We start from the raw sequence: 12,541 nt of genomic DNA on the forward strand, positions 1-12,541 counted from the left end.
CTATAAAAGCACTTAGCTAATTTATGTTCATGGCCAAATGTTACCTGGAAAACGACCTACACCCCAAATAGTGGAGAACAATGACTCCAGGGTCAGCAGCTACTCCTTTACCCTAGGCTTCAAGTGCCTGGTGGTGGCTGCCCATGGATGCCAAGGGCCTGGACTATGCTCCAGTCCTGTGACAGGCTATGGCACCCTGACTGGAAAAAGGACTTGTTAGCATTGCTCTGCTTCACAAGCCGAGACCATGAAATTATCAGTGTACGTTCTTGCTCAGTTTGTGGGCTTCTTGGGCAAGAGGCACTGCCAGCAGTTGAAGTCTTGGTTGTGGTCTGCGGTCAGTACCTCATGCAGCATTACTGTGGGGGTTGGGAAGCACTCCCGAAGGCTCACATCCCCGAGGCGGGCCCCTTCCTTACACTCCCCTTTTGCCATCTGGATGGAAGAAAGAGGGAGTTGCTACCAGAGTAACGAGATAGGGGGCCATCCAGTGAGGTGGGAAGACTCAGAAAGACCAGACCCGGAAGAAGGCCTTGGCCGCTAGGGCCCAGGAGAATAATTGGAAACCAATTCAGATGTCAAACTCAGTGAGTGACCCTGAGGATCTGAGGGTGGCCGGAGGAGAGAGAGCTGCTGGGAGAAGCCGGTGGAGCTGAGAGTATAGACTGAACGACAGCTGCGTGCAAGCTGCCAGGATGTACATGGCGGGCGTCTTAGTTAGGGTTTCTATCACTGTGAAGGGACATCATGATCACGGCAACTCTTATAAGGAAAGACATTGAATTGAGGCGCTGGTTTACAGTTTCAGAGGTTAAGTCCATTATCATCGTGACAGGGAGCATGGTGGCGTGCAGGCTGACATCTTGATATGCAGGCAACAGAGAGTGAACTGTGACCCTTGAGCATAGAAGACCTCAAAGCCCATCCCCACAGTGACACACTTCTTCCAACAAAGCCACAGCTTCTAATATTGCCACTCCCTTTGGGGGCCATTTTCTTTCAAGCAATCACCATGGCGGGGGGAAAAGGGGGTTATGGAAGGAATAAGGAGCTATGCAAGTGGACCAGTGACCTCCCCAGTGTGGGTAGAAAAATATTGGCAAACTCACCTTTAGCATCTTTAGTACTTAGCAACCCAGTTGGTTCACAGGTCCAGACTTAGAGCCTGGGAGAGATTGTGGGGTATTTAACTCACCCAAATTCCATCAACCCAAAAGTGGAGTTGCTGGGTCTTGAGGTAGGTTGTTTTCTAATTTTCAGAGAAATCTCCATACTGATTTCCAAAGTGACTGTACCAGTTTGTACTCCCACCAGCAATGGAGGAATGTTCCCTTTACCCCACATCCTCTCCAGCATAAGCTGTCATCAGTGTTTTTGATCTTGACCATTCTGACAGGCGTAAGATGGAATCTCAGAGTTGTTTTGATTTGCATTTCTCTGATGAAAGATAAAGGATGAACAAAATAAAAGCAGAGTTCACTGCTACTGTGGCCACCAAGCAAGCATGTGCTATCTGTCCAGGGTCTGATGGTTTCTTGTCTGCGTCTTCCAGCCTTTGCCTGGGTCACTGCATGCCAGCTTCATCCTACCGCAGGTCCCTACTGTTCTTGCCTTAATCTTGTGTGTGTCATCTGCTTATCTCAGGTTCTGCAACTTTACCTTAGCAGGGTCTATCAACAATATCTACTTTCTCTCTTTAATTGACCTTAAAGTTCTTTCCTTTATCTTCCGGGGTAGGCCTGGGAGTGTGGGTGACTTACTATTAATGTTGGAAACCTGCAAGGTATTTACTTAAGAAGTTCGAAGAAAATAAAAAACACCCAGAGAGCCCACAAACCTCTCAGGGGTCTGCCACAGTGCAGAGTATACAGGGATAGTCAACTAGGAAAGGCCAGGAGAAGGGCTCCCCATTGCCTGGAACACCAGGGTCTCAGAAATCCAGCCATTTGTGTGACCAGATTGGCTGGTGAATTACTATCTATCTTTCACTAAATAAAGGTGGCCTAGAATAAAGAAGGCAAGCAGGTTGACTCCAGAGAAAATATGTGTGTGGGGTGTGGAGTATAGGTTGGGGGGGGCTTTCCCACTAAGGATGCTGGTGAGCCATCTGCCCAAGGCTCTCCCATTGCTGGAAAGCCCCTTCTGGCAGGCCTGCAGCTGATCTCTGGCTAGCTGTGAGCATGCACCACTGGCAGCCTGCCTTCACCACAGTGCCTCTGGCTGGCTTCTGGTGTTTTGTTGACATTAATTAGACCTGTATCACCTGTTGCCTTTGCTGTTCACCAGCGCTGCAAATAGCAAGGTCGGTTTCAATTTTCTTAGTTTCTGTTCACCTCTGACCTCTCTCTCAAAAGCATGGCCTTTGCTTCCCTTTGTCTGTAAGACTTTTGTCCCCCAACCTGAACACTTGTCAGAACACTTGTCTTTGTGATCTGACTACCCTTTCCCTGCGCTTTATGGCTTCCTCACTTCTCCCTGCCTGTTCTTACTTAGGCACCCCCCCCCCCCCCCCCCCGATCTAGCATCAAGGATCTGCTCTGAGATGGAAGCTGAGCTTTTGTGAGCACAAGAAAGGATAATCCAGACTCCTGGTACCCCATCCTCATTTCCACTAGTGTGGTTGTGATGTGTGGGAGAAAGCACCATGGAAGAGATGCCACTCCTCTCTGGCACAGTGGCCTTGGAGGTTGCTGTTTCCATTACGCAAACCCCTGGGAAGTCTTTGACCCAGCAATTTGATCTGCCAGACTGCTACTTAAGGAATTGATTATGGGTTTATTCCAATACACACACACACAATTGCAAGAAAAAGAAACAATACCTTGCACTAAAATTAAACAGGCGTGAAGTCTGAACATCTCAGTGAGCTTCTGTACAATTAGAATATCAGAACCTGTGGAGCTTCACATTAGATTTTAAGCTTTCAGTATCAAATATATTTTATGCACATATCCTCCACCCCCCCCCAAAAAAAAACCCTGAAAAATGCACAACAGAGTTGAAGCTATAAAAGCGATTAGCTTTGTATCTTCTTTCATGGCTTGTGGCTCTTGCACACATTCAGTCCTTCCTTCTTACCTAACTGTTACCTTTCCCTGTTCTTCTGTCTGCACGCCATACTGTGCCCACAAGTACATTTGTTTACATATGAACATATATTGTTGGCTAGGCTCCAGATTTGAAGAACATATCGGGTTTTTTTTTCTTTTCTTTCTGAGATTGTGTGAGCTTATTAATGTTTTTTTCTTCTAAGCATTCCAAGTTCTTCCGCTTTTATAAAAATTTTGTGGGTTCGTACACACACACACACACCAAATTTTCATTATCTGTTCATCTGTTAATAGGCAAATTGGTTCCAATCGCTTCCTAGAGTGAGCAAAACAGCAATGAAATGATGTGCAAATATCTCTATGGTAAGGCAAGGAGTTCTCTGGGTATTTGCCCAGGAGTGAAACAGCTGGGTCATGTGCTAGTTCTATATCTACTTTTTTTAATATTCAAACTGATTTCCACAGCGGCTGTATTAATTTGCCTTCCCACCAACAGGGTACAAGGATTCCTTCCTGTCCACGTCCTCTTCAACATTTGTTGTCAGGTCTGTTCTTGATAGCCTTCCTGACTGGGATGACGTAGTATCTGAAAGTAGTTTCACCATTTCCCCGATTGCTGGGATATTGAAGCCATTTAAACATATTTATCGGCCATTTGTGCTTCTTTCTTATTTTCTTTTCCTGTACTGGAAGCCATCTATTCAGTTTGTTGGCCCATTTGTTAATTGGCAGTTTTGTTCGTGTGAATTTTAGTTCATGCGATTCTTTGTAATTCAGGCTCTCAGCCCCTTGTCTGCCGTGTGACTGGCCAAGATTTTCTCCACTCTGTGGGCTGTGTGTGTGCCCTGCTGGTTATTTGCTTTGCTTTGCAGAAACTTTCTGTGTTCGTGTTGTCCAACTGTTCTTGCCCGCCCCCATGAAGAGCATTCCCTGGGCTTCCTTCTCGAAATCAAGGAGTTTCAGGTTTTAAATGAAGACCTTTGATCCACTTTGAAGGGATTTTTTTATAAGGTGGAGATGCGGATCTAATTTTATCTTCTGCAGGCAGAAATCCAGTTTTGTCATCAGTTTGTTTAGCAGGCTGTCTTCACCCCCCACCCTCACCCCCGAACGGCGTGTTTATTTTAACCTCCGCTGTCAAAACTTAGTCATAGCTTGTCGTTTATTTATGTGTCCTCTGTCCTATTCCGTCGGTCTCCCTGTGTATTTTGATGCCACTATCACGCTGTATTTCCCATTACTGTGCGGTAGTGTAGAATCTGAGGCCAGGTATAGCGATACCTCCAGCTACGCTCTACTCCTAAGGATTGCCTTAGCTATTCATGGTCTTTTGTGTCTTTATATGAACTTTTGAATGGCTTTTATTTTCTAAACTTGTCAAATATGGCATCGGAATTTTGATAGGTATTGTATTGGATCTGTTTTATTGTAGAAGTCTTTTGCTATATATTTCTAAATATTTATTTTTTTGGGGGGGTAGAGTTTCAAATACTATATGTAATTATCACAAAAAGAATTTGTGGGGACTTAAATGCCAAGCCTTTGAAAGTCATGTAGAATTTATAGTTCAACTATGTAGGGCACCACACGTGGATTCTAGGGGACCCGGGGCACATGCATATTATGTAGCCCTTAAATGACACTACAGAACACTGGGAGGGCTCACATTAAGCCACACCTCATCCCTTCCCATCTTTATAAAAAAAATCTGGCTAACAGGAAAGACCCCCCCCCATCAGAAAATATAGGCCTATCATGGGTAGTTTTCTTTTCTTTTTGGCTTTTTGAGACAGGGTTTCTGTGTGTAGCTTTGGAGCCTGTCCTGGAACTTGTTCTGTAGACCAGGCTGGCCTCAAACTCAGCCATCCACTCTCCCAAGTGCTGGGAATAAAAGTTTGTGCCACCACCACCTGGCTATTTTTTTTTTTCTTCTTTTAAATGTATAAATGGAACCTGGATTTCTTTGGCCCAAGGTAAAATGCAGTTAATTCAATCTATGCAGATGCAGCCTCTGGACTGAAAATGCAGACCCAGTTAGAAGTGCTTACAGAGTGAGCGAGAAGTTTCATATTTGTAAGAGCAGAAACAGTGTGTTCTGGGTTGGGATACTGAGCAGGTTTGATGAGAGCAACAAAACTGCAGGCTTTGTCTGCACACAGGACTCGGGCTGGGTGGGAAGATGTCTTACCTCGCCTTTCTCTGGGTAACTGGGTGGCATCAGGATTCGCTGGCTCCAGTGATGTTTGCTTTCCTTAGTTTGTTCCTCAGACTGGGTGAGAACAGGTGGATTTGGGCGAGCAACCAGCCAGCTCAGGTCATTTGGGAAGAGGCTAGCTTCCTCCTGGGGGTGATGTGCCCTGAAAGGGACTCTGAATGGGGAGCTCCTGGGGCAGGGAGGTGGTGGCAGGGGTGGGAGGGGAAGGGCGCTTCCTCTCACTGTTTGTATTTACACCTGTGTTTCTGAGCTCAGCTTGCATCTCACTTTTCCCTGCAGGCAGGGCTAGAGCCAACTGTGCCAAACTCAGCAGCCAGCGGCCCAGAGGGAAGCAATCAATGCCACAGAAGCCAACTGAAATGAACTGGCCCCTTTGAGCCTCTCCCAAATACCTGGCACCCCACTTTCCGTCCGAATGCTGAGGTAAGAACTCTTAAATCCAGCTCGTGGGAGACAGCAGAATGCCTCTTTGGGGAAAGCCAGGGCAATTCTCTAAGGCTCAGGGAAGAAGGAGCAGTTGTTTTTAGTTCCAAGCATCTGCTTCCATCCCAGTTCACGTGGAGGAGGCAAAGTCACTGGAGGCCAAAGAGTCTTTGTTAGTGCAGAACTTCCAGAATCTTTCATTTTCTCCATTGCTAAGGAAACTTGAGCCCTAAAGAGGATTAACTAGACCAGATTCAGATGGATGCATCTGTGCTCTGTTCTGCCCAGGAAAGCCAGCTTGCTTACACACACACACACACACACACACACACACATACACACACACACACACCAAATCCAAGACACATACACAGATGACAAAAATTATGCAGGGCGGTTATGGCAAAGCGTTCCAGTAGGTTTACCAAAAATGATTTTAATAAACTTAGATGTGTTCTGATTATAGAAGTTCACGTCGAACATCTGGAATAAAATAAAGCAGAGTCTGAAAACAGCCCTCTGTTAGAGCTCCCCCTTGGCTCCCATGCGATACCCATGCCTTCTGCTTGGAGGTGGAGGGACGACTCGAGGGGGAGGAGAGCTTTCACCCAGTCTAGAATGTCTCCAGAGTTGGTTCTAAGCATCGCGGAATTTTACAAACCAGTTGTTAAAAAGCGGTAGTGCACACCTTTAATCCCAGCACAGACACAGGTGGATCTTTTGAGTTCAAGACCAGCCTGGTCTATAGAGCGAGTTCTAGAACAGCCAGGGCTGCACAAACAGATCCTGTCTCAAAAAAACAAAACAAACAAAAAACAAAACAAAGCACTATACTCCCCTCTCCACCAAGTCAGCCAAGAACTACAGAAAAAAACAAAAGACAAATCAGTATAAAACAGTTGGCAGCTTAAAATTGACCATTGTGGGAAAGTGACATATTGCCATGGAAAATGGAGAAGCTACAAAGGCTTCCTAGGACTTTTTTCTTTTGGTGGTGCTGGGGATCAAACCTAGGGCCTTGAGCATGTGAGGCAAGGGCTGGACCACTGACTCTGAGTCTCCTACTCATGGATAGTAGGTGGTCAGTCCATGGGATCCGGGAGAATAAGAGGGCATGGTCTGTGGTCTGTGCGCAGTCTCTCACGGATAGCTATGATGGTGGCTATTATGATAGCTACGTAATGGCAATGAGAATGACACGGGGGAGGCTCCTTGACCTCTGCAGGGAGGGGGATAGGCTTCCAGGAAACCTTTGGTTTATTGATGGAGAGAAACTGGTTGCATTTCTCTCTCTGATGGACATCTTGGTGGGGGGGGGGGTTCTGAATTATTGATACTCTTTCATAAAGGCAGATGAAAGCCCTCCATTTACTTACCAACATCTGGGGTGCGTTTTCTTCCTGGAAAAGTTGAGGAGCTGGCCAGGGGAGTGTGGAAAGAAAGCCTTAGCAACATTAGATGTGAAAGCCAGGACCCAGTCAGAGCTTTTGACTCTTCATCTCTGAGGGAGGGTGACTGTGACTTCCTGCCAAACATGAGGCTTCAACAAAAGCCTCTTTCTTCAAGGCCCCTCACCCCCACCCCTCTGTCAGCAGATTAGACTTAATTAAATTGGCATAATGGAGTCCTGGCCTCTGCCCTTCTTTCTGAGTCTTCTGGCTCCGACTTTGCACTTTTTGCACTTCCTAAAAGAGGGTATAGGGACAGGGTGAGCCTTCGGTGACATTCCAGTTTCCTTTGTGGTTCAGAAAATGAGAAAGGTGGGGAAGGGTCACAGCAGGCACCAGGGCCCTCACCCTCATCTGAAAAATCCAGGCCACCTAGCAGCTGGTGGTGGTGAAACTATGGGATCCTAGAGTGGTGTGGGATTTCCCCTTTGTATGCTGTGAATATGATTGGTTAATTAATAAAGAAAAATGGTTTGGCCTGATAGGGCAAAAGAATAGAGGTAGGCAGGGAAAACTAAATGGAATGCTGGGAGAAAGGAGGTGGAGTCAGAAAGGAGCCATGTAGCCCTGCAGGAGCTAGACAGAATATTAGCCCGTAAGCCACAGCCACATGATGATGCACAGATTAATAGAAATGGGTTAAATTAATATGTAAGAGTTAGCTAATAAGAAGCTAGAGCTAATGGGCCAGGCAGTGATTTGATTAATACAGTTTCTGTGTGATTATTTTGGGACTAAATGGCCCAGAACCAACAAGTGGCCTCTTTTCCTCCTACAAATTGGCATGCCAATGTGGTGGACTAAATGTATGTAAAACCTGAGAGAACTTGAAAAGGAACTCTATACACTAAAAAACAAAGTTTTGCGGCATTTATTTTCCCTAATGGGCTTTGCTTGCTGGGGTCACACTGTGGCTCCTTTAAGAGAGGTTATCCTGATTCAGCGGTAGGGGAAAAAAAGCTATGCTTTTGAAATGCCAGCTTTCTGTGCTGTGCTGTGCTGTCAGCATGAACTCCCATTCTTTCTGGAGGTCCATCTATGGAGCACTTGAATGGGGTTTGTGGGCCTGGGTGCTTGTATGCCCACTTGGGAAAGTAGCTGAGACCATGCCCGCAGCTCAGCGCCCCTGCCTGGGCAGGCGGTAGGATCAGGACTGCTAGGAGTGCACAGGCAGGAGAACATGGCAGATTCCTGCTGCCATACAAATAGATATTTCCAGGCTGCACAATGCTCTGCATGGCATATCTAGCTATTGCTCAGATAAAAAGGGTTTATGTGCTGCATGCTCATTCTCAGAGTTAAAGTGCTGAGCATGGCTCCTACCTGGCAGTCCCAGAGTAGGAGTATTGGTACCTCTACCATTTTAAAATTGGAGAGAGGTGGAGACAGCATCCAGAGGCACTCCAACCAAGCTGCTTACCATTTTAAAAGCTGTTCAAGACAGTAAAGAATTACAGATACATAATAGGACAGACTCAGACATAAAATACCTCTAAATCGGTCACAGTGTTGGATAAATGTACATAGGCTTGGGAGAGAGAAGAAAAAGAGTATAGAGAGTTGGAAAAGAAGTAAATGGTTTAAAAAAATAAAACAAAGTCTTTAAAGAGTCAGAGTACAGATGGTCATAGATTAAAGAATTAATCGTAAAGATGGAAAATTCACAGAGAGTCTGTACTATGTATATTATTGTGTTATCTTTGAATTTTTTTGACTGCAAAAAATATTTTTGACAGCAGAGAGACCTTTGATTCTGGGGATTGCTAAGCTAAGCCAACATATATATTTCAAAGGAATCTTAAATTCAAAATTTGAGTCTAAGGATATGTTGCTTTGGAAAAGAGGTTCTTCTTTTGTTTCCACAGAGGATGATGAGAACCTGTGTATTGCTTCCAGACTAATATAGTTTGGTGGACCAAGACCTCCTGAAAGGTTGCCTTGAATACCCTCAAAAATTACTTCACCCAATAAACAGCAGGAAGTACTTTGGAGAGTACTACAACCAAATTCCCAAATATTGTTTATAAATGTTTCTTTATATTTAAAGGGGGATATGCTAGAAGACTTGCATTGGTATGGATCTTGGTTTATTGATACAAATTTAAGGTCAATCTTATTATATGTATATTTCTGCTCTTGATTAAGGTATCGTGTGATTGTGTAGTTCATTTAAAAATGTAATGTAAAATTAAGAAATATAGGTTAATAGTCATCTGTAATAGTCAAGCTTGTAGTCAGTTAGGTTTTATAGATATAGAAATATATTTTAGTTAGTTATTCTTAAAATCTTTCAAAGACCTTCAGAATATGGCATTTAAAATGTTTTAAGAGCTTAGGACTTTTTAATGACAATGAGATACATCTGCTCCTGGCAGCACCAATTACTTCAAGAGGAAGACAGGCATTGAAGAGGCTACTTATGGAGTTGGTTAGCCATTTGGGCAAGAAACTACTCTTGCCTGGACTGCAGGACAAGCAGAAAATGACTGCTGAACTTGCCTAAAGGTGAGAAAGGATCTTCGGGGTTCCTGTTTCATGAAAGAGTCTGCAAGACATTCTGCAGGACACAGAAGAAAGTGACTGACAAACTGCCAATATAGGTGGAATTGTCTTTGAAATTTTCTGTTTTGTGGAAAAGTCTTCTGGATACTATGGGCCTGTAGGCTGAAGATGGATGCCCCAATAGTACAGAAGAACTTTGAGTGACTGCCCAGGCAGCAAGGTGTCTCTGTCATTTCTAGAGTTTTGGAAGTTGCTTACAATGCACTTCCTGTTTACTTAGGTAATATTATATCCTTCTGCGATCTTTGATGGAGTTCAAGAATTGATAGTTATAGTTTTCCTTAGTTATGATAAAAGATAAAGTAGATATAAATATTATAACTGTAACTCTTGCTTGATACCCGTTTTGTATATGCAACTTTACTATGTTAAAATTAAAACATTACTTTTTATTTAAACAGAAAAGAGGAAGTGATGTTAGATTTTCCTTTGTACGCTGTGAATATGATTGGTTAATTAATAAAGAAAACTTGCTTGATCTGATAGGGCAAAAGAATAGAGGTAGGCAGGGAAAACTAAATGGAATGCTGGAGAAAGGAGGTGGAGTCAGAGAGAAGCCATGTAGCCTTGCGGGAGCCAGATGGAACATTAGCCGGTAAATCACAGCCACGTGGCGATACACAGATTAATAGAAATGGGTTAAATTAATATGTAAGAGTTAACCAGTAAGAAGCTAGAGCTAATGGGCTCAGCAATGATGCAGTGATTTAATTAATACAGTTTCTGTGTGATTATTTCGGGGCTAAGCGGCCAGGAACCAACAAGTGGCCTCTCTCCCTCCCCAGGAGAGGAAGAGGTAGGCTGGGGCAGGCTTGGTCCCTGAGGCTGCCTGCCCCCTGAGCTGTTGTTGTATGTAACCAACAAGTGGCCATGGCTGATGTTTCTGGTTGCTAGTCCTGCCCTTGCCCTTCCCAGGCCTTTCTCTACATAGTGGCCAAAGTTCTAGTACCCTTCAGAAGCAGTCTGAAGTGTTCTTGGATATATGCCTCCTTCCTCTTCAAGGGCTTGGTTTCCCTTCTCAAAGATGATGCAGGAGAAGAAGGCCTTACTCTAAAGACTATGAGGAATCTTTGTGAGGTAAGAAAGAGTAGGTCGTAGATGGAGCCCCCCCCCCCCCCCCCCCCGTGTCACCTTGCTCTGTGTTTTGTCTCCAGCAGCATGTGTCTGCACCTATGCCTCAGATATGGAAACTGAAGTGCTGATATAGTTAAGGTCTGTTCAGAGTCACTTAGTGCCCTTCGCAGCAAGTGGTCTTCCAGGTTGGGGGTTTGCATCCTAGCTTCACCGGGCCTTTCCTAGGGAGTATGGTGTCACCTTGGAACAGCTGCAGTGGAGTTTGCAACTCTCTGAGCTGATCTGCTAAATCCCAGGACTCTTTCTTGTAGGGTGAGAGACCATCAATCAGATGAGGAAGCCTGCCCTTCCTGCAGCTTCCACTTGATGCCCCAGGTGGTGAGCCTGCTGTAACTGTCCCAGCCCTCCCTACTGGCTAGAAATGGGGTTTCTGACCCCTGAGTTCTCAGATGTCTTTACAAGGGGCAGAGTATGATGGATAGACTTAATTTTCCTCTGTGGTTGGGGGTGGGGTCTGGCTCAGCACAGTGATTTCCAGTTCTGCCCATTTTTCTGCATGTGCCATGATTTCATTTTTCCTTATGGTTGTATAAAATTCTACTGTGTAGACAGACTTGTCTTTATCTTTTCCCCAGTTAATGGGAGTCTACCTGGTTCCTTCTTCTTGCTATGATGAATGGTGTAGCTATAAACATAGATACATAAGGCATTGTTCTCCAATGTGTTGACTGAACCCTTTAGGAATATGCCCAAGAGCAGCATAGTTGCATGTCAATTTGCTGAGAAACCTCCATATGGGTTCAACAATGACTGTTTTAGTTTACATTGAATAATGTAATGAATAATGGGTCCTTTGCCCCATGTCTTCACCATAATTTATTGTTGTTTGTTTTCTCGACTGTGGTGAGATTTGTGGTTTTAATTTACATTTCCCTGGTGGCTAAGGGCATTGGACAATACTAGAATGCAGGTCTCGACTGTCTGTGTTTGTTGTGTGGACTGCCTGTTCAGTTCACTGACACATTCACCAACTCTGTGTGTTTAGTCTTCACCATCCTTTCTCTTTCCTGGATACTACATCCCTTGCCTGAGGTGTACTTGGCAAAGAGTTCTTCCTGTTCTGTAGGCTGCCCATTCATTCCAGTGTTTGCTCTCTTTGTTGTATGGAAGCTTCTTGATTTCATGTCATCCCTCAGAGGATTATTTCTTGTGCTATTGAAGTCCTGTTTAGCAAAAAAAAAAAAAATCCCAGGCAAGAAGACTTTGATGTAGTTTCGTAGATATTTACTGAGTGTCCACTCCATGGCAGCCAAATAGCCCAGTTTGCTTGCACCACACAGATCTGACAAAGACAAGGGGAGGAACTTCCTTGAAACAAGACCTTATAGGACATAGGCTCTCCTTTCTGCTGGAGCAATGCACCTTCAGCTTGTCTTCCAAGGACTCCAAAGGCAGAACCAAATCTGAAGCCACTGTGCATCCCAGGGCACTGGGCCCGTTACTCTTTGAAATGTTCAGTCTGTGACTAGCACACAAAGCAACACATGAAGGGCTCGCCTGTCGGGGCCAGACTCGACAAAAATACCTTTCTTCCAGAGTGGAGGCATGGGAGTTTAGAAATATAGTAAGGAATACAAAGACACAAACAAAAATTATAAAATGCAGAAACACATAGGATAGCATTGGGAAGGAATTTTAGTGAGTACTGAAAATTCGTCCATGTTTAATTTCCAACATCTTAAGATACCCCTGACTTAAAAAGGTAGAAG

General features: G+C 44.5%; 1 protein-coding gene across 1 annotated transcript in view; it reads left to right on the forward strand.

Moving 5' to 3' along the window:
• St6gal1 (ST6 beta-galactoside alpha-2,6-sialyltransferase 1) overlaps positions 1-12,541 on the forward strand; it is a 140,004-nt gene that overhangs the window by 23,123 nt on the left and 104,340 nt on the right. Inside the window, exon 2 of the mRNA XM_041678067.1 lies at positions 5,545-5,688. The gene's annotated coding sequence lies outside the window, so the exon portion shown is untranslated. The remainder of the gene's footprint in view (positions 1-5,544; positions 5,689-12,541) is intronic.

The sequence above is a fragment of the Microtus oregoni genome, unplaced genomic scaffold (assembly GCF_018167655.1).
Source record: "Microtus oregoni isolate MIOR12 unplaced genomic scaffold, Mior012 000029F_ref0000214, whole genome shotgun sequence".
Taxonomy (NCBI): Eukaryota; Metazoa; Chordata; class Mammalia; order Rodentia; family Cricetidae; genus Microtus; species Microtus oregoni.